At 40.1% G+C, this 19,371-nt stretch overlaps 1 protein-coding gene and 1 long non-coding RNA gene across 2 annotated transcripts in view; one reads left to right on the forward strand and one right to left on the reverse strand.

The window, feature by feature from the left end:
• LOC134202966 (uncharacterized) overlaps positions 1–19,371 on the reverse strand; it is a 280,830-nt gene that overhangs the window by 121,709 nt on the left and 139,750 nt on the right. The gene's annotated exons all lie outside the window — the stretch shown is intronic.
• On the forward strand, positions 2,573–3,431 carry LOC134202968 (uncharacterized). The gene is made up of 2 exons (XR_009977392.1): positions 2,573–2,732; positions 2,805–3,431. It is a non-coding gene; the product is annotated as an uncharacterized LOC134202968 (long non-coding RNA).

A 19,371-nucleotide genomic window follows, 5' to 3' on the forward strand; every position in this document is an offset into this window, starting at 1 on the left:
GCAACTTAGTTTCCGCTCGGAATGAAACGTATCTCATGTCATTTTGGGCCTACACACCGCCGCCGGATGCTCTGTTCTGCTTTCGGGATCAGCCTACGGGAAGCAGGTTCCGCTCTCATTTAGTGTGCTTCAATCGATTGCCGACTACAACACGGCGTAGAAAAGTGATACATCGATACAAATAGAAACATGGTCGGAGAAATTGATTTTTGAATCAACGTTGTGTCTTAGGGAGCTGTGCATGGAGCTCAGAGAATGAACGTAAGTATATTCGTCAAGTGAAAATACGCTAGCAGAAGACGATAGCTAAGAGAAGAAAAAACCATAAAAACTTTAATTATACATTTTTTCTTAACAATCGCAAGAAAAGATTATATTGAAGATAGCTCGTGAAACATCATAGTGATGCGTTCTAAATGTTTGATAAAATCATTGTCACTATGATTGACGTATACACCATTTTCCCGTCAAGGCTAAGTTTGATCCTCAGTTAAATTTGAAAATGTTATTTCACTGCCTTTCGCCATACTTGTGGTTCACTTTTGTTTGCGTCCGTGAAAAGCTAAACTACCCAAATTCATAAAGTCCTATAAAATGACGACCAAATTCTCCAGATACCTGCCAGAAACAAGCACATCGCAAATTTCGGATTAGATTTGAAAATCTTCCACCTTCTTTATCATTCGGCTCACATCAAGGCAACAATGCTGCAAAGCAACACATATCACACATATGGCTCCAGTGCCCCCCGAACCATCGTCGTCGTCATGTTTCAGGAGAAGATTGAAATGATCCCGAACCGAGGCTGAAGCTTCCTGATGCCAGAAGACGGGTGCTGGTGGTCGGTGAGCAGTTAGTGCCGGGAGAAGGATGGTTGGAAAATGCATATTCATGATGCCCAAATGAGAATTTATGTTACGCGCACACCCTTACCGACTGATGCTCGCCAGCCCAAACCCATCAGCAAAAGGTGCCACACATAGTTGGACACGGAAAGGTCGAATTCTAACATCACTCAATATTCGTGAGCCTCTTCGTCTCGGTCTCGGCAGCTGGATATTGGCGCCGAAGCTCAGCGGACTGACGTGACTGAGGTGAAAACAGAAGGCGAGAATGGAAATTGAAAACTCTGTTCCGAAGCTTAGGAAGGTTTTGCGGAGCTTCATCAAATGGAAAGATGTAACGCGCCCAACAGTCGGAACATACGGGCCGAGTCAGTGGATATGATGGCTGAATGTCATGTATGTTGGGGCAGTGGTTTCCAAGATTGTTGAGCATGTGTTTGCCGCTTTTGTACAACAAAGTTGTGCTGAACGGATGGGGGTTCAAATGATTTTATAACCGAAAGATGGCTCTAAATTGCAACTGCAACTAAGCATTTTTTTTTTCAGTTATCAATTAAAGGCTTTTCATACAATGGATTCAATATGTCCAAGGAATCAAGAATGTTTTCCACCCGAAAACATCATAGACGGGACCGAGAATCGAACACGCCATTCCTGGATGGTCAATCCCATGCCTATGCTTGCAAGGCTAACTAGAGGAGACCATATAACCACGTGGTTAAATTTAGCATTTTGTAAGTGGGTATAACGTGGTGTGGAGTTGGGTATAACGTTTTCTGGTGATTCCTTGCGCTTCAAATTCGTTATACTTTTGTTGAATGAATAATGGGCTCAATGACTAACAAAAGGAAAGTGACCTGTACTCTAATGAATGTGGAAAGCATGTAGGCGCGGTTGCTTATCGCAATCACTCATATGTACATCAATTTGAATTTCTTTGCGCCTTCAATATTCCTGCTCCTGAGTCACTCGTAATCTAGATTAGACTTATTGCACATTTCGTGAAGAGATGGACAATTTCGCCAAGTACGTTTTGGCTTTTGACGTTTGGCCAAAACGGTCGTTAGGCCGTGAACAATTTGGCCAAAAATGTCTTTTGGCCAAAAGCGACACACGGCCGAAAACAACATACGATCGAAAATAACATTCAGCGGAACTGGTCATTTAGCCAAAAATGTCGTTAGGCTGAAATGGTAGAAAGAGTCATTTTGTCGAAAATGCCGGTAATCGAAAAGATTGTTTCACAGATAAAAATATGTTGTAATTTTTTATTTAAATATTGTCATGCACATTATTTGGCATATGCAAATAAACGCAACAATAAATGTTACTGTTCTTTTAAATCGAAAAAAAAAATTAAATTTTGCTTGCTTGCAAAAATCAATCTAATTTAATTATTAAATATTGAATGTTATTTCGTTTGTTATGATTGGTTGCAATTTTATACGTCATTGAACTTTAAACACCATTCTGTGTAAGCCAGAAAAGGTTATTTGTCCGAAAAAGTCATATGGTGTAACCTGCCAAATTGCTTACATTGGAAATTTACCTAAATTTACTGTACATAATAAATTATTCATAAAACCTTACTTACTTTTTACATAAACTACTAGTTATTATTGCTCTAAAATTATATTACTAGGAATGAACTTAAAAGTAACGGAATTGAATTAAAATAAAACTGAACACTAAAACATCGAATATTGAAATACGGAAATCATCCTGCACATCCCTACACCCATCCTGAAACACTCCCGTAACGCACCGTTGACATCGACTGTCAACGCGACAGTTCACTACCACTGCATCACTGATCGTCGACCACCACCACCATCACGGACGAACGGTAAAAACTACCGGACAACGAGTCGACGAGCTCTCTTGGAGGTGAACCACGAAACCAACCACCTCGTGTGCGTCTTTTTATTAAAAAGTTATATTTTTCCTTTTGTCCCCCAGGGACCATTTAAGTGGCCGAAGTAAGAGTCGCGTGTGCAATTTCGTACTGTCTCAAATTTTGAGCAGAAAAGTGACGTCGAGTGTTCCTTAGCGGACGGCCGAAAAACTAATCACCGGTGAGCCCTTTCCCACCATTTTGGCCCAGTTGCTGCAGCCAAAAGGAAGCCAGTGCGTGAAGAAGCCATTCGCGTACACGCGGAGTCACCGAAGAGCAACGCCATCGCTTGGCTCGGGAAAAAGTAGCCTTTACCCCGGCGCACGGAAAGTGTATTGTCCGTCATTGAGTGAACCTACGGAGGATAAATGAGCGGTGTGCCATTTTTTCACCGTCGAAAAGTTTGGAGGTTACCTTTGACCGTTTACCATCGTCAAGAACGGCCCCTCAAATCTCCAGGATTCTGGAATCGACGCGTTCCGCAGCGGTGTTCCGACAACCCTCTGACCAACGAGAAAAGGCCCGGGAGAATGGAGTGTCGAAGCCTAACAGTCGCCAAAGCCAGTACCGCTGGTCGATCACCGTCGTCGGGAAGTGAAATGGTATGTCATTAAATTCCTACCTTACTCCTCAGAATGAGAACATGACCAAATAATGTTATTAATGAGAATATAATATGTAAATCCAACCTACATGATTATTAGTTGCCCATCATTCACTATCGATGATTTCCCTTATATTTTTCCACTAGTTTGCTCCACCTCGTGCATTATATTAGGGAAGTCTTTCCGCCCTCCCTCCAATTTCTCCCAAAGAGCTAGAAGTAAAACGACCCTGAGGTCATTAAAGGGCAAACAAAAGTCCCCAGCTAAGTTTCTCTAACAATGGTCGAACAGGTCATTTGGCTGAAAGAGCCGTTTGGCCACACAGATCTAGACCTGTGCGCCGATTGGAAATTTACCAGCGGCGGCGGCATGGTGGCGTCACGTTGTTGGTTATCGGTGGCGGCAGCGTGGGTCCTCGTGAACTAATTTCAAACGTCAAAAATTTTCTTAAGTTTCTTTGGAAGCTCCTCAACGAGTTTGTTTGGAAGTTCATCAAGAAATTCTTTTGGACATTTCTTCAAGAATTCCTCAGGAAGTTCCTTCTGGAATCCCTCCGGAAGTTCCTCCAGGAATTCCTCCGGAAGTTCCTCCAGGAATTCCTCCGGAAGTTCCTCCAGGAATTCCTCCGGAAGTTCCTCCAGGAATTCCTCCGGAAGTTCCTCCAGGAATTCCTCCGGAAGTTCCTCCAGGAATTCCTCCGGAAGTTCCTCCAGGAATTCCTCCGGAAGTTCCTCCAGAAATTCCTCCGGAAGTTCCTCCAGGAATTCCTCCGGAAGTTCCTCCAGGAATTCCTCCGGAAGTTCCTCCAGGTCCGGAAGTTCCTCCAGGAATTCCTCCGGAAGTTCCTCCAGGAATTCCTCCGGAAGTTCCTCCAGGAATTCCTCCGGAAGTTCCTCCAGGAATTCCTCCGGAAGTTCCTCCAGGAATTCCTCCGGAAGTTCCTCCAGGAATTCCTCCGGAAGTTCCTCCAGGAATTCCTCCGAAGTTCCTCCAGGAATTCCTCCGGAAGTTCCTCCAGGAATTCCTCCGGAAGTTCCTCCAGGAATTCCTCCGGAAGTTCCTCCAGGAATTCCTCCGAAGTTCCTCCAGGAATTCCTCCGGAAGTTCCTCCAGGAATTCCTCCGGAAGTTCCTCCAGGAATTCCTCCGGAAGTTCCTCCAGGAATTCCTCCGGAAGTTCCTCCAGGAATTCCTCCGGAAGTTCCTCCAGGAATTCCTCCGGAAGTTCCTCCAGGAATTCCTCCGGAAGTTCCTCCAGGAATTCCTCCGGAAGTTCCTCCAGGAATTCCTCCGAAGTTCCTCCAGGAATTCCTCCGGAAGTTCCTCCAGGAATTCCTCCGGAAGTTCCTCCAGGAATTCCTCCGGAAGTTCCTCCAGGAATTCCTCCGGAAGTTCCTCCAGGAATTCCTCCGGAAGTTCCTCCAGGAATTCCTCCGGAAGTTCCTCCAGGAATTCCTCCGGAAGTTCCTCCAGGAATTCCTCCGGAAGTTCCTCCAGGAATTCCTCCGGAAGTTCCTCCAGGAATTCCTCCGAAGTTCCTCCAGGAATTCCTCCGGAAGTTCCTCCAGGAATTCCTCCGAAGTTCCTCCAGGAATTCCTCCGGAAGTTCCTCCAGGAATTCCTCCGGAAGTTCCTCCAGGAATTCCTCCGAAGTTCCTCCAGGAATTCCTCCGGAAGTTCCTCCAGGAATTCCTCCGGAAGTTCCTCCAGGAATTCCTCCGGAAGTTCCTCCAGGAATTCCTCCGGAAGTTCCTCCAGGAATTCCTCCGGAAGTTCCTCCAGGAATTCCTCCGGAAGTTCCTCCAGGAATTCCTCCGGAAGTTCCTCCAGGAATTCCTCCGGAAGTTCCTCCAGGAATTCCTCCGGAAGTTCCTCCAGGAATTCCTCCGGAAGTTCCTCCAGGAATTCCTCCGGAAGTTCCTCCAGGAATTCCTCCGGAAGTTCCTCCAGGAATTCCTCCGGAAGTTCCTCCAGGAATTCCTCCGAAGTTCCTCCAGGAATTCCTCCGGAAGTTCCTCCAGGAATTCCTCCGAAGTTCCTCCAGGAATTCCTCCGGAAGTTCCTCCAGGAATTCCTCCGGAAGTTCCTCCAGGAATTCCTCCGGAAGTTCCTCCAGGAATTCCTCCGGAAGTTCCTCCAGGAATTCCTCCGGAAGTTCCTCCAGGAATTCCTCCGGAAGTTCCTCCAGGAATTCCTCCGGAAGTTCCTCCAGGAATTCCTCCGGAAGTTCCTCCAGGAATTCCTCCGGAAGTTCCTCCAGGAATTCCTCCGGAAGTTCCTTCAGGAAATCCTCCGGAAGTTCCTCCAGGAATTCCTCCGGAAGCTCCTCCAGGAATTCCTCCGGAAGTTCCTCCAGGAATTCCTCCGGAAGTTCCTCCAGGAATTCCTCCGGAAGTTCCTCCAGGAATTCCTCCGGAAGTTCCTCCAGGAATTCCTCCGGAAGCTCCTCCAGGAATTCCTCCGGAAGCTCCTCCAGGAATTCCTCCGGAAGCTCCTCCAGGAATTCCTCCGGAAGCTCCTCCAGGAATTCCTCCGGAAGTTCCTCCAGGCCTCTGGCAATTCATCCGAAAGTTCTTCCACGAATTTCTCCGGAAGTTCCTCCTCTGAAGATATTTCAAAATAAATGCAAGAAGTTTAAGTATTTTCAAATGGAGTTTATGAGAAGTTGAAAAAAATCTTTTTGTGTTCTAAAATTATAATAATTGAATTTTTTAACGAAATTCTGAAATAATTTTAGACTAGAAAACCAATAAGATATCTGTCGAAAACGTCGAAAACAATTCAATGTTGGCCGAAAGTAATCTAGCTGTGTGAGCAGCGTTTTTCGGAAATTATTACACACTCACTTTAATGTTTAACTTAAGTTTGATTTGGGAAATTTGGCATTTTGGGAAAAGACGAAGCCTTAGAAAATTATGTATATGTTTTCCCGAGCATAATTCTATAGCAAAATTAGCTTAATGCTAGTTACAGTTATGGATTGGTCGCCGTCCTATAATTTCTGCATACTTTGAAGTAGATAAATATAATACAAACTAAACTGAAAATCGCTTTTCACTTTTACTAATGTTCTACCGAGTGACATTTACGGTCGTATGATCCGTTCGTTAAAATGGATTTCGGTCTAATGGTTTGTTAAAAAAAAAGGCATATTCGGCCAAACAACTATCGGCTTAGTAACCTTCGGCTGAAAGACTTTCGTCAAAATGCCTTTCGGCCAAAGACTCTTAAAGTTGAAGTCCATAACATAAACATTGGTTCTCTCTTCTAAGGGAATCAAAAGGAAAATGTTTTCAAATTTCTGTGCGCTGAAACAGGTGTCAAATCCCGAATCAACACAGAAAACATTTGTACAAAGAAAAATTTGAAAACATTTTGACTTAATAATATTATTAATAGGGTAAATCACTACTTGGGCCTATGGACCCGGTTCCCGGCTCACTGCACAGAAAACTAATGATTTAAACTGTTTGGAAGTCGTAGGTTTATGGTTGATAATTTTTAAAAAGTCTCCCATTTATTTTTCACAATACTCAATATTTTTCTATCACTTGTTTTACTCCTAATTGATTCAATTGCAGAAAATAAAAATGTAGAATTCAAAATTTCACTCTCCGATGCCACACCACTGAGCCGAAGTGATTCTTTCCACTTTTACAAAACGGTATTATCGAATAAACACCTACCTGAAAATCGTCACAGTGCTCGATACAACCATTGCATGAAGCTGTTAATCACCACACCATAATTCTAAACACCCGCACTTCAATTATTCTTATTTATTCGTTTCACTAGAACTTATTTAAACATACTAGAATACATTTTAAAATGTATTCACAAACCGAACAAAAATTCACCTCGGCCCAAGAACTTCTAGCCGCACCGTGCTGCCAAAAAGCCAGGATTATAAAAATTATCCTTCATCGTTAATAGGAAAATTGTCTAATATGTTTACGTTATCATGTTATTTATAGTTCTCTCGATTTTAAAAGGTGAAATAAATATTGTTTTAAAGTATTTGGAAGAAATTTGGATGAGTTTATATATCTTCTCAACCAAATAAAAATGATTATGAATAATACCATCTGGCATCTTGTTGTCGTGGAACGTGCATATTTTTGTTTACATCGCATTTTCTACCGTCCCGAGAGAGAATGAGAGTAAAATGTTGAGAGATTGAGTGAAATTTTGCTTAGGCCGGGAACTGGTTTTTTGTATGCCGGATTGGGAATCGCTATGACTGAAATGAGTGCTGCACCTCGTTCATTTAAATCAAATAAAAGCTTCTTTGAACGATATTTAGCACGAATAGCTATTTTTAAGCAGAAGTGAACCCCAATGCAGTATTATACAGCCTACAAATTTCAGAAAAAGTTGCTTCCTGTCATAAATATCAATTAAATAATGCAGTCGTACGCATGTTAGGCCGGGAATGGGGTAAGAAACCCTATTATATATTATAAATAAATATTTATTGAGAATCTCAATTTGAGATACGTTTCAATGACACAATAATATTTTTTTCTGAGATCATGCGCAAGAATGTAGATATTATATACTTTTTCATAACAAGAATCATAAAATACGTTGGATGTTATTCACAATCCTAGCTCATACATCAATTCCATTTGACTACTAAACAAAATTGATGCTCATTTCACATTCTGTGCACCCATTCGGATGAGGAACCGCTGCCGCAGGGCCCATAAAAGCTGGAACTGGAGAATGTAAATTTTTCGGATATGAATTATGTTTCCATCCGTATGTGTGTGTTTGCGCGCGCCCGCGAGACGTGACGTGAGTCGGTACTTTTATTCTGTCGCCCTCCTCGGCAGTTACAAGGAGCGGGATGCATTAGAAAAATGAGTTTTCCCAACGGAGGAGGGGGAGTCGGCTGGTTGGTTGGTATTACTCATAAATGTTTAAAAAGTTGCTACTTGATTTACTGGAACAAGCTGCGCCAGATGCCGCATCACATCGCGAATCAATCCCTGCTGCTGGGCTTTGAAGGCCTTAAACTAAGGCTATTGCGATAACACATTTTTTCGAGGGCAGATAAGGGCGATACAAATATTTAAAAAAAGCAATTATGTCCCCCCCCTTTGGATTTTTTGTCCAAAAATAATATTTTGAAGCGGCAAAAAAAAAAAATTCGAATGATTTTGAGGATTTTAAAACGTTCCTTGACTAATCCGAGAAGTTTTCAGGATTTATACAATTTTAATATTTATTTTTTGTTACTCCCCCCCTCTTGACCTTTCGAAGACCAGTAGGACATACTTTTAATTTAATGTTTGTAACGGCGGTTTTGCGGTCAATAGCTCCCGAATCTAATCAATTTTTTATCAGTTCAGTTTCATATCAGTCAGTATATATAAACATAGAAATTGTTAACTTAAGAACTATGTTAAGCGGTTCTCATCCTGGGGTACATGTAGCCCTAGGGTGGGGGTACCTTCGCTGGGCCCTCCTTTCAAGAGGCTCGGAAGCCTCCTTTCAAGAGGCTCGGAAGCCTCCTTTCAAGAGGCTCGGAAGCCTCCTTTCAAGAGGCTCAGCCTCCTTTCAAGAGGCTCAGAAGCCTCCTTTCAAGAGGCTCAGGAAGCCTCCTTTCAAGAGGCCTGGAAGCCTCCTTTCAAGAGGCTCAAGCCTCCTTTCAAGAGGCCTGGAAGCCTCCTTTCAAGAGGCCTGGAAGCCTACTTTCAAGAGGCTCAGGAAGCCTCCTTCAAGAGGCCTCAAGCCTCCTTTCAAGAGGCCTCAGCCTCCTTTCAAGAGGCTCAGGAAGCCTCCTTTCAAGAGGCTCAGAGCCTCCTTTCAAGAGGCCTGGAAGCCTCCTTTCAAGAGGCTCAGCCTCCTTCAAGAGGCCTGGAAGCCTCCCTTCAAGAGGCCTCAGAAGCCTCCTTTCAAGAGGCTCAGAAGCCTCCTTCAAGAGGCCTCAAGCCTCCTTTCAAGAGGCTCAGAAGCCTCCTTTAAGAGGCCTCAAGCCTCCTTTTAAGAGGCTCGGAAGCCTCCTTTCAAGAGGCTCGGAAGCCTCCTTTCAAGAGGCTCGGAAGCCTCCATTCAAGAGGCTCGGAAGCCTCCTTTCAAGAAGCTCGGAAGCCTCCTTTCAAGAGGCTCGGAAGCCTCCTTTCAAGAGCCAAAATTTTTGATAATATAAAGCTTGATTTGAGCTCTAATTTATTTCAAAATTCCGCGGAATTCCGTTAAATTTCGTTTGAAGCTTGATTTTTTCTAGCGATTTTTTTTGTAATTTTACGAAATAAAACGAAATCAAAACAATCAGATTTCGCCATGCTCAAATTCCGCGAAACTCCGTGGAATTTCGTTCCGAACCACCTGCAACAAATTTTTTTTGAAATACCGCTTATGCTTACCTTAAACGCTTGTAGAAAGAAACCACAAAGAGTCGGGATAGAACTAACCCAACTTTTTGGCTGTGTTTGCTTAGGACCTCCAACATATATTCGACGGAAAAAGGGTCCCTTGTGAGTACAGCAATGAGAATAGCGGCGTCAGCATGCCTGGCAACCGAATATCAAATTAAAATGTTATCCCGAGTTTATCTTTGTTATTGCTGTGCGAATGAGTTCTAGGGTATTTTTTGTAGGTACAAAACATAAACGCTTCATTATAAATTGGAAATCGCTTAAAGTAGGAGTTGAAAAAAAATCTGCGCTTATGGCTTGTCTGGGTTCGATAAAACAAAAACCGAAGAAAAAATCACGATACGCAGTTGATTTTGTATTTTTTCCTCAATTTCGTACATTCCCTGAGCCGCGGCCAGTTTTCCAGCAACGAGAGCGAAAATGTTTGCTTAGGAAATTAATGATGGACGAATAGCGGTGGCGACGACGACTACAAGCAGATGCACACATTTCGGTGCAAATCGATCTCCGTTTCGCCCTGAACTTGAATCATGAAGGTAGCTGCAGAACCACGTAGCATAGAAAATGCAGATGAGCGATAAGCGGAGCGATACCATTACGACTAGACAAATAAAACTGCTAAGTGAAAACTTAAAGTACACACATGCAGAAACACTTTGCTCTAGCTGACATATCATGGAGCCACAGTTCTGCAGAAGATGAACTTACTCCTGGAACGGCGGTTCAGTGGAGTTTTGGAGTAGTGCGAACAGTTCGGTGCTTCATGCTACATGCAGAGCTGATTGAATGTGAAATGAGATGCATGTATCTTTGTTGCACTCCAACATTGTATTTGAAAATAAACGATCTGAAATGATTAAGTAAAATTGGATGTTCCGTCAGGTTCCTTTGAATATGTTTTGCTGTCTGCCCCAACTTTTTCTTCTCACATCGAGTTTTAAGTATTGAAATTAGAATTCGATTTGAATTCCGAACAGAACTATTCTGCGAATAATGTTTTAGTATAACAATATTGGGAAAAGGCTATCCATAAGAATTCGACTTGAAGAATGATAAATTGTCTTTCTTTAATCAACGATTCATTATCTATTGAGAGCGATTTCTGTAAGCCCAGTACGACTGATAAGCATTACAAATTAATTCCTTAAGCCAACGAAATTGTTCTATTGTTTAAATCCATGAGCCACTAGCCACCTCTCCAAAACAACACTAACTTGAACTACGTCCGTTATCTATGTTGGACCTTTTTTTTTAGATAACGAATAAACTTTGCTGAGCTCTATCGACGGCTCCACCCCTCACAGTGGTTCCCCCATAGGTCATAAATCCAAAAACATGACTTCATATAAATTCAACAAGTTATCCCTAATCTGCTACTTTATGGTATACTATATACGATGCAATCTCCATGTTTATAGAATTTGAGCTAATCTGCTCTGTATAAGGCTTCTAATTTAAGATAATCCAGTTGAATAAACTATGCGTGAACATGTTGGCATACCTCAGTAAACTTATGTTTTACCTTTGAAATTCCTCTTGAAATATCCTCTGAGTAAATATTTACACTCTAATATGTCATCTACATGCTATTTCAGCTGGGACCGTCCGCAACCAAGCAAATGGTAAACGAAAAACTCTACTGTGTTTGATGAACGGATTAACAATTTTCTTCTGAATTTCATTAGTATCATCCACCAATAAAATATGTTTCGCCTTCAGATCTCCTCCAGAAACATTCCCTGAGTAAATATTTACACTATTATCTATCGTCTAAAGGCTATTTCAGCTGCGACCATCTGCGACCAAGCAAATAATGAACAAATAACTTTTCTGTTTCTTCGACGGAAAAAACAATTTTCTTCTAAATTTTGTTATCTTTATCCTCCAAGAAAGTATGTTTCCCCTTCAAATCCCCTCCAGAAACATCCTCTAAGTAAATATTTACATTTTAATCTGTCATCTAAAGGCTATTTCAGCTGCGACCGTTTGCGACAAAGCAAACTTTACTATGTTTCTTCGGCGGATACACAATTTTCTTCTTATTTTTGTTATTTTCATCCTTTACAAAAATATGTTTCCCCTTCAAATCCCCTCCAGAAACATCCTGTTTATTCGTTGAAATTAACATTTTAAAGTCTGACTGAATTCGCCCTATAGTAAACCCCCTGGGGGTCCATAATAGAAAATTGCTTCCCTATAGTCGACACTTCATTTGATTTGCATGTCCCATTTCGGGACGTTCTTCTTCCCTATTATGGACCCCCCTATTCCTATAATTCCTATAATGGACACTCTCGTGTTTATTTTTTATAGAATTGTAAAAAATCATCTAATTTTATTTTCCATAGCATTTCCAATGCATGTAATCAAATCATAGGACTGTAAGGTAGGTTCTCCCGCTAGAATTTCATAGCAAAATGTTGACATTGTGCAGTAATAATGCAAAAATGGCTGGAGGGTCCACTATTGGGCACTTAACCCTAATCTCCCCTCCAGAAACATCCTGTGAGTAAATATTTACACTCTTATCTGTCGTCTAAAGGCTATTTCAGCTGCGACCATCTGCGACCAAGCAAATAGTAAACAAATAACTTTACTATGTTTCTTCGACGGAAACACAATTTTCTTCTAAATTTTGTTATCTTCATCCCCCTAGAACGTATGTTTCCTCTTCAAATCCCCTCCAGAAACATCCTCTAAGTAAATATTTACACTTTAATCTGTCATCTAAAGGCTATTTCAGCTGCGACCGTTTGCGACCAAGCAAATGGTAAACAAATAACTGTACTATGTTTCTTCGACGGAAACACAATTTTCTTCTAAATTTTGTTATCTTCATCCCCCTAGAACGTATGTTTCCTTTTCAAATCCCCTCCAGATACATCCTGTGAGTAAATGTTTACACTCTAATCTGTCCTCTAAAGGCAATTTCAGCTGCGACCATCTACGACCAAGCAAATGGTAAACAAATAGCTTTACTATGTTTCTTTGACGGAAACACAATTTTCTACTCAATTTTGTTATCTTCTTCATCCACTAAGAAAGTATGTTTCCCCTTCAAATCCCCCCCCAGAAACATCCTCTGAGTAAATATTTACACTCCTATCTTTCATCTAAAGGCTATTGCAGCTGCACCCGTCCACGAGAAAGCTGCGGGTAAACAAATAACAAAACTATGTTTGTTTAACAGATATAATATTTTCTGCTCAATTCAATCGTGCACCGCTTCAATTTCTTTTTGAATATCCTTTAAGTGTATTCATTTTTCTGGCTGCTGCCTAAATGGCATTTCAGTTACCGACTGAGCTTGGAAATAAATAAACGATGGTAAAAAATTACCAAAATTGATGAACACGAGTATTATATTTACTTTATCATGGTCAACTTTGTGAGGCTGAGAAGCATGTTTCTCCCCGATTTCCATTCTCAGACATCTCTGAGAAGATATTTAAATTTTTAGCTGTCATTCAAAGGCTATCTGTGTGCAGATTATTAAATAGTATATCGTGGAGTTAAATTGATATATATTTTTTTTTGCGTTCCTCATATACTAAGTATATATGCCCGGATGACCCATAGTATTAGATACCAGGTGATACATGTCAGTACCCCGAAAGCCATTACCCCGAAATCCATTACCCCGAAAGCCATTTACCCCGAATTCATTTCGAATCTGTAGATTTCCATCATTTTTGACATCAACAGATACCGATGAATGACAATCTTTGCAAAGAATTTGTTTAGAATAAAAGTTTTGATTGTCTTTTTTTATTCTTCGCCAATATTACCTGTGAAAGTGCTATCTTACGAAACGGAGTAAGTGAGAAAATAACACCTTCTTTCAATAAACATTGCATGTACAGTGGAAATAATGTCTTCTTCAAATGAACGTTAACGTTTTAAGGCAAAATGAGTAGGTAATGTCTTCTTTAACTGAACGCTGTTTGAGCTCGCTCCATCGAACCCCATCGAGCTGTAGCGCGTGCAGGTTGAAAACAATATTGCTTTGTGGCCATTCACCTCTAAGGGTATGTGATAACACACTTTTTCCAAACGAAACGAAACGAAACGAAATTTAAAATGTCTATGTTGATTCGAAACGAATCGAAACGAAATATGGATTTACTTTCGAGATTTCGAAACGATACGAAATCAAGGTCCATTGAATTCGAAATTTTGCGAAACGAAACGAAATTTTCATATTTTTCCGCGGAATTTTTTTTTTTGAGTTGGTTTTACATTATATACGCAATTCTAATTTAACTTTTTCGAAGTTAAATATCTGTTCTGCAACCAATAGAGCTATAACTACTAAGGGTATGCGATAAAACACATTTTCCAAACGAAACGAAACGAAACGAAATTTAAAATGTCTACACTCTAACTTTCAATTACTCAGAGACTGAGTAAAATTGTATTGCTATCTCTTTTTTTCTCATGGAAATTTTACTCAGTTTCCGTCAAAAGCGGGATTACTCATAGCTATGAGTTGTCCTGCTTTTGGCGGAAACTGAGTAAAATTTCCGTGAGAAGAAAAGAGAGGGCAATACAATTTTACTCAGTCACTGAGTAAGTGAAAGTTAGCGTGTATGTTGATTCGAAACGAAACGAAACGAAATATAGATTTACTTTCGAGACTTCGAAACGATACGAAATCAAGGTCCGTTTAATTCGAAATTTTTCGAAACGAAACGAAATTTAATTTTTTTTTCCGCGGAATTTTGATTAAATTGGTTTTGTATACGCAATTCTAATTTTATTTTTCCAAAGTCAAATAACTGCTTTGCAATCAATATAGTAATAGTAACAGAGGAAGCAGTCTGTGATAAATCGGCGCGTTCTCGTTTATATACCATTGGCGATAAGGCAATAACCCAACATTTGTGTCGCTTCATCGAGGAGTGTGTACTCCCAAATCTGTTCAATTTTATATCAATTTTATATCAATTTTATATCAATTTTATATCATTTTAACAGGTATGAAGATATATTTTTTCCTTTCTCATACAAAAAAAATGTTTCAAAAGGCTATCATTTCCTTCCAAATGCAACCTTTTTATAGGAGGTTCGGAGACACAGTGGCGTAGCCAAAAAAATGGTCTAAAGGGGGGGGGGTCTTCTGAACATTCTTTTTTTTTTAAACAAAATTTCTTCTGAAAATTTTGTCTCTGGGGGGGGGTTTATGTCCAAAACCACCCCCGTGGCTACGCGAGTCTCGTTTCGACCGTCTTCCAGTGTGGTTGGTTTTTGAGCTCTACTTTTGTGCGGTGATTCGTCTAAAAGTAGAACAATAGAACCAGTGCAATGACCGCGGTCGAAACAAATGTGTAGTGTATAAAAAAGTGCAGCAGATCCAGAAGACGTGCGTATGTTCGTGCTTGCAAGGGCTGATGGATTGTTATCAAGGGCAATGCCCTTGCTAATATTGCGATCAAGCCTATGTAAATGCTCAAACATGTTCAGCGTCAGAATTATTGAGGAGAGGTAAGGTTTTGATAAACTGTAAGTTTATTTAAATACGCACGCACCCACACAAAAGCACACACACATTCACATATATACAATTGCACATATACAATATACATACTCAAATACATACATATACTGATGGACATGAGTATTCGTCATGTTTTCATAGTAGTCTCTTGTGGAGCTTATTGTGGGAATAGGCAAGCGGGAGTCTGCCGGAAAACTATCACTCCTGTCTGCGATGGTTTACCACGTGTATTTGACTGACGGCAAATTACCACGATTGCTTTGATTAATATTTTGGTGGCTCTCCGTTGTCGTTCATATGAAGCCTACTTCGATACTTTCAAATCCATTGGATATTCTCTTTCCATAACTCAGTGCCATTTCACTGCCACACATCTCTATGAAAACATGACGATTCCTTTTGGCCATCAGTGTACACATATAAACACACATACACATTCATATACGTCATACATAAAACACGTACACGATTTTTATTATATATTATGGATCTATATTATTGGAAGCGTTTGGTACGGGAGGTCCAAGCTTTCTTCCTTTCCCCTCGATTTCAAGCTATTAAGTGACTTTAGGTATTCCTGAAGTCGCTCAATATCTAGGAGTCATCTCTGCGGTACATACTGCGTAGTTGGCCTGGCCATATGAAAAGAAAAATGACGGAATTCAGAAACCGTCGTTTTCCAGGATGCTTTCAAGTATTGGCTACGCATGTATGAGATTAGATTAGATTAGAAAACCACCCCCGTGGCTACGCCACTGCGGAGACACATATAGTCTTATATACAATCAGCTCGACGAACTGAGCTATTGTCTGTTTGTTCTTGTATAGAGTAGAGTGGGGCAAGAGTGCGCGTGGGGTAAGAGTACGTTTTCGTTTTTTTTTTGAGGTAATAAAAAAAGATAAACTAGCAGCACTGCATCAGTTTGACAGGTATTCTGGCAAACTATTATCATGTGTAATTGTAAACGATTTGAATAAACAACAAGGGAGATATGGCGTTAGATAACTTTTTGGTCATTTTGCTAAAAATAATTGGATTTCCGCAACTAGTATTTCATTACCATATATACGTTCAATCAGGTGAACATTATACCATTTCGATAACCTATTGTATAGAGTACTTTATGGTACAGAACACCAATCCAATTGGTTTTCCACGAAGTCAAAACCATTACTTGAATAATTTTTGGGACTGTGGGGTAAAAGTACGCAGGAACCGGTGGGGCAAGAGTACGCATATGAATCTTCAAGTTATGATGTTAAACCCGTATCTCTGGCCGAAATAAGACTTCTTCCAAAGCGTAAAGATCCACAACTAAGAAAAAAGGGACAGAATTTGGAATTATCACAAGTTTTTAGGATAAGTTGAAATAATTCGGTGTTAGAAAGGACTTAGCGAACAAAGCACTGAAGCGAAATAATGAAATGGTATTAGGACTTGTTGTACACCTAAACATAGTACGTAAACCCAATTTCATCTAAATGATAATTTCATTGAATCAAAAGAAACGTTCATAAATTACACAACGTTTAGCTGGGAGGGGTTGTGAGATGTGTGACGATCCTTATAATTTTTAGAGGATTCATACAAATAGTGTAAGTTACGGGGTGGGGGGAGGGGTGATGAAATAGCCAAATTTCACGTTACGTGATTGGTGGACTTTGTTTAAGGAAAATACCTTTGTATATGCCACGCGAAACCTGATATATATTTTTACCTCTGTAGTTTTTTGTATATATAAAAACAATGGTTTTTCGTATGAAAGTGCACATTTTTAGGACCCCCTCCCCCTTTAAGAGTTACGTAATCTTTAAACATTCCCTAATATATGCTCATTAAACATCAATTAAATGTTATTAACTCTCATTTGTGTTAATATATACTTAAAGCACATGATTGGATAAATGCGTACTCTTACCCCACCCGATGCGCACTTTTACCCCACTGGTGGGGTAAGAGTGCGTTTTTCACTTGTCTTGCAATAAGGGTTCTACTAAAACGAATCTCAATAATTTCAATATTTTTTCCACTGGGTAACATAAAGGAAGAGTATATGAATCATCGACACTGTTTTGATATGCAGAAGCTTCCCTAGCAGCACACATGTTGCACTGAAGCTACTGCAACTCATATGTGACCAGAATCAGTCACAATCAAGTTGCTGCAACTATTTTTGACTGACTTGTGCTGCTCGGGTTGCTTCATAAGGGCCACACGATCGATTGAAAACTAAGTGCGTACTCTTGCCTCACTCTACTCTATGTGTTTGTGCATATGAGGCATGCAAAAATTGTTGTCAAGCTTTCATCTTCAACTTTCTTCAATTGAGTGCAAGAAACAGCTGCTATGGACAGTATGAGGCGATCACGTCCTTACAGTCAATTTAGGATTAGGAGAGGAAAATTAGTTTGACACTCATTGTTATAAGAGACCAATGAATGCTCTGCATCTCCGTGAGTACCAAGGGAAAGGAATCGTTGGTTAGTTGAAAAGGTAAATCGTGTGAGTAAGCGACGATTTTTTTAGTTATCGTTTCCCAACACATACGCGTGACCAGTAGCAACACGATTGATTCCGCGCTAAATAATGTTGTGCTCGGATCAGTTAGGATAGAATAGTTAAAGATACTTTTCGTTTTCTGTTATACATTTCTAACAAAACACTAAAGACTTTTTATAGAAGGAAACTAAATAAGAATTGATTGACTGAATGGGATTATGCAGCAAGCGTTAATATAAAAATTTGTATAGGGTAAAACGTCCTATCGTTGTGGTATGCCCTAATGTTGCGGTAGTGTTAAAATAGTCCATTCTGGATATAATACCATTGAAAACAATTGTGGGTACGCTAAAACTCTTCGGATTAACAACTAGAACAGCTTTTGTTTGACAAAATTCCGTTCAAAATGATGAAAAATTACCATTTTTGGTTAAAAATTTGAATCCTTTGAGCCTATTATTGCAGTAGTGCTAAGGTCCTATTGTTGCGGTATCGCTCTCCATAAAAATTACATGCAATACCGCAACAATAGGACTGACCTTCAACAAATATCGCAACGATAGGCAACTGCGTCCTATTGTTGCGGTAGTTTGATTTTATTGTGATAAAAACAAAACAACATAAGTTCAGCACAATTGACGAAATATTTACGAAACTATAGTTAACGAGCATCCTATTCAACTACTTCAATGTGGAAATCGACCAACAGGTAATTTTTGAAGAATTTTTGTAATGAATTTTGTTTTGACACGGTGCTTAACCCCTCCATAATAGGTCGTTTTACCCTAACATAAAATTTTGAAAACAGCTTTATGATTTTGTTCAGCGGCGCAGCCAAAATTTTTGATAATACCCGACCTTTCAAAACAGTATGGTTGAGTTTAAATTTGTTTCGAAATTCCGCGGAATTCCGTTAAATTTCGTTAAAAGCTAGTTTTTTCTAGCGAAATTTTTGAAATTTTACGAAACGAAACGAAATCAAGAAAACAGATTTCGCCATGCTCGAATTCCGCGAAATTCCGCGGAATTTCGTTTCGAACCACCTGAAACGAAATTTTTCGAAATACCGCATATGCTTAATAACTACAGAAGAAGCAGTCTATGATAAATTGCCGTGTTCCCGTTTATATACTACTGGCGATAAGGCGATACCCCAGCATTTGTGACGCTTTCAAATGAATTAATCGTGGAGCGAGTGGTCCTGAATTTGATCATTTTTTTATCAATTCAGTTATATATCAGTAAGTATGTAAAAATATGGAAATTGTTGTATGTTTGTATGCAAAAAGCTCACGACTCCGCGATATTCCTTACATAATGTGCAAATAGTAAAAAAAAGCGTAGCTTAGCTTGATTAAATGTACACATCGTGGTTGCTAATCATGATTGGCCGAGAAATAGCGAATATGCATAGCTTACCAATTGAATAATCTGCTTGGGATAAAACAAAATTTCATTGTACTTGCTTCGGAGTTTCTAATTCATGACCAATAACGATGCTGGTCACGTCCTTACAGTCAATTTAGGATTAAGAGAGGAAGATTAGTTTCCCGAGCAACACACATGAGGCACAACAACGATTTTGATCAAACTGGGTCCATCGGACGCGGAAACTCTTTTAGTATACTGGCCCTATGCGAAACCTCTG

The sequence above is a fragment of the Armigeres subalbatus genome, unplaced genomic scaffold (genome assembly GCF_024139115.2).
Source record: "Armigeres subalbatus isolate Guangzhou_Male unplaced genomic scaffold, GZ_Asu_2 Contig1544, whole genome shotgun sequence".
In the NCBI taxonomy this organism is placed as follows: domain Eukaryota; kingdom Metazoa; phylum Arthropoda; class Insecta; order Diptera; family Culicidae; genus Armigeres; species Armigeres subalbatus.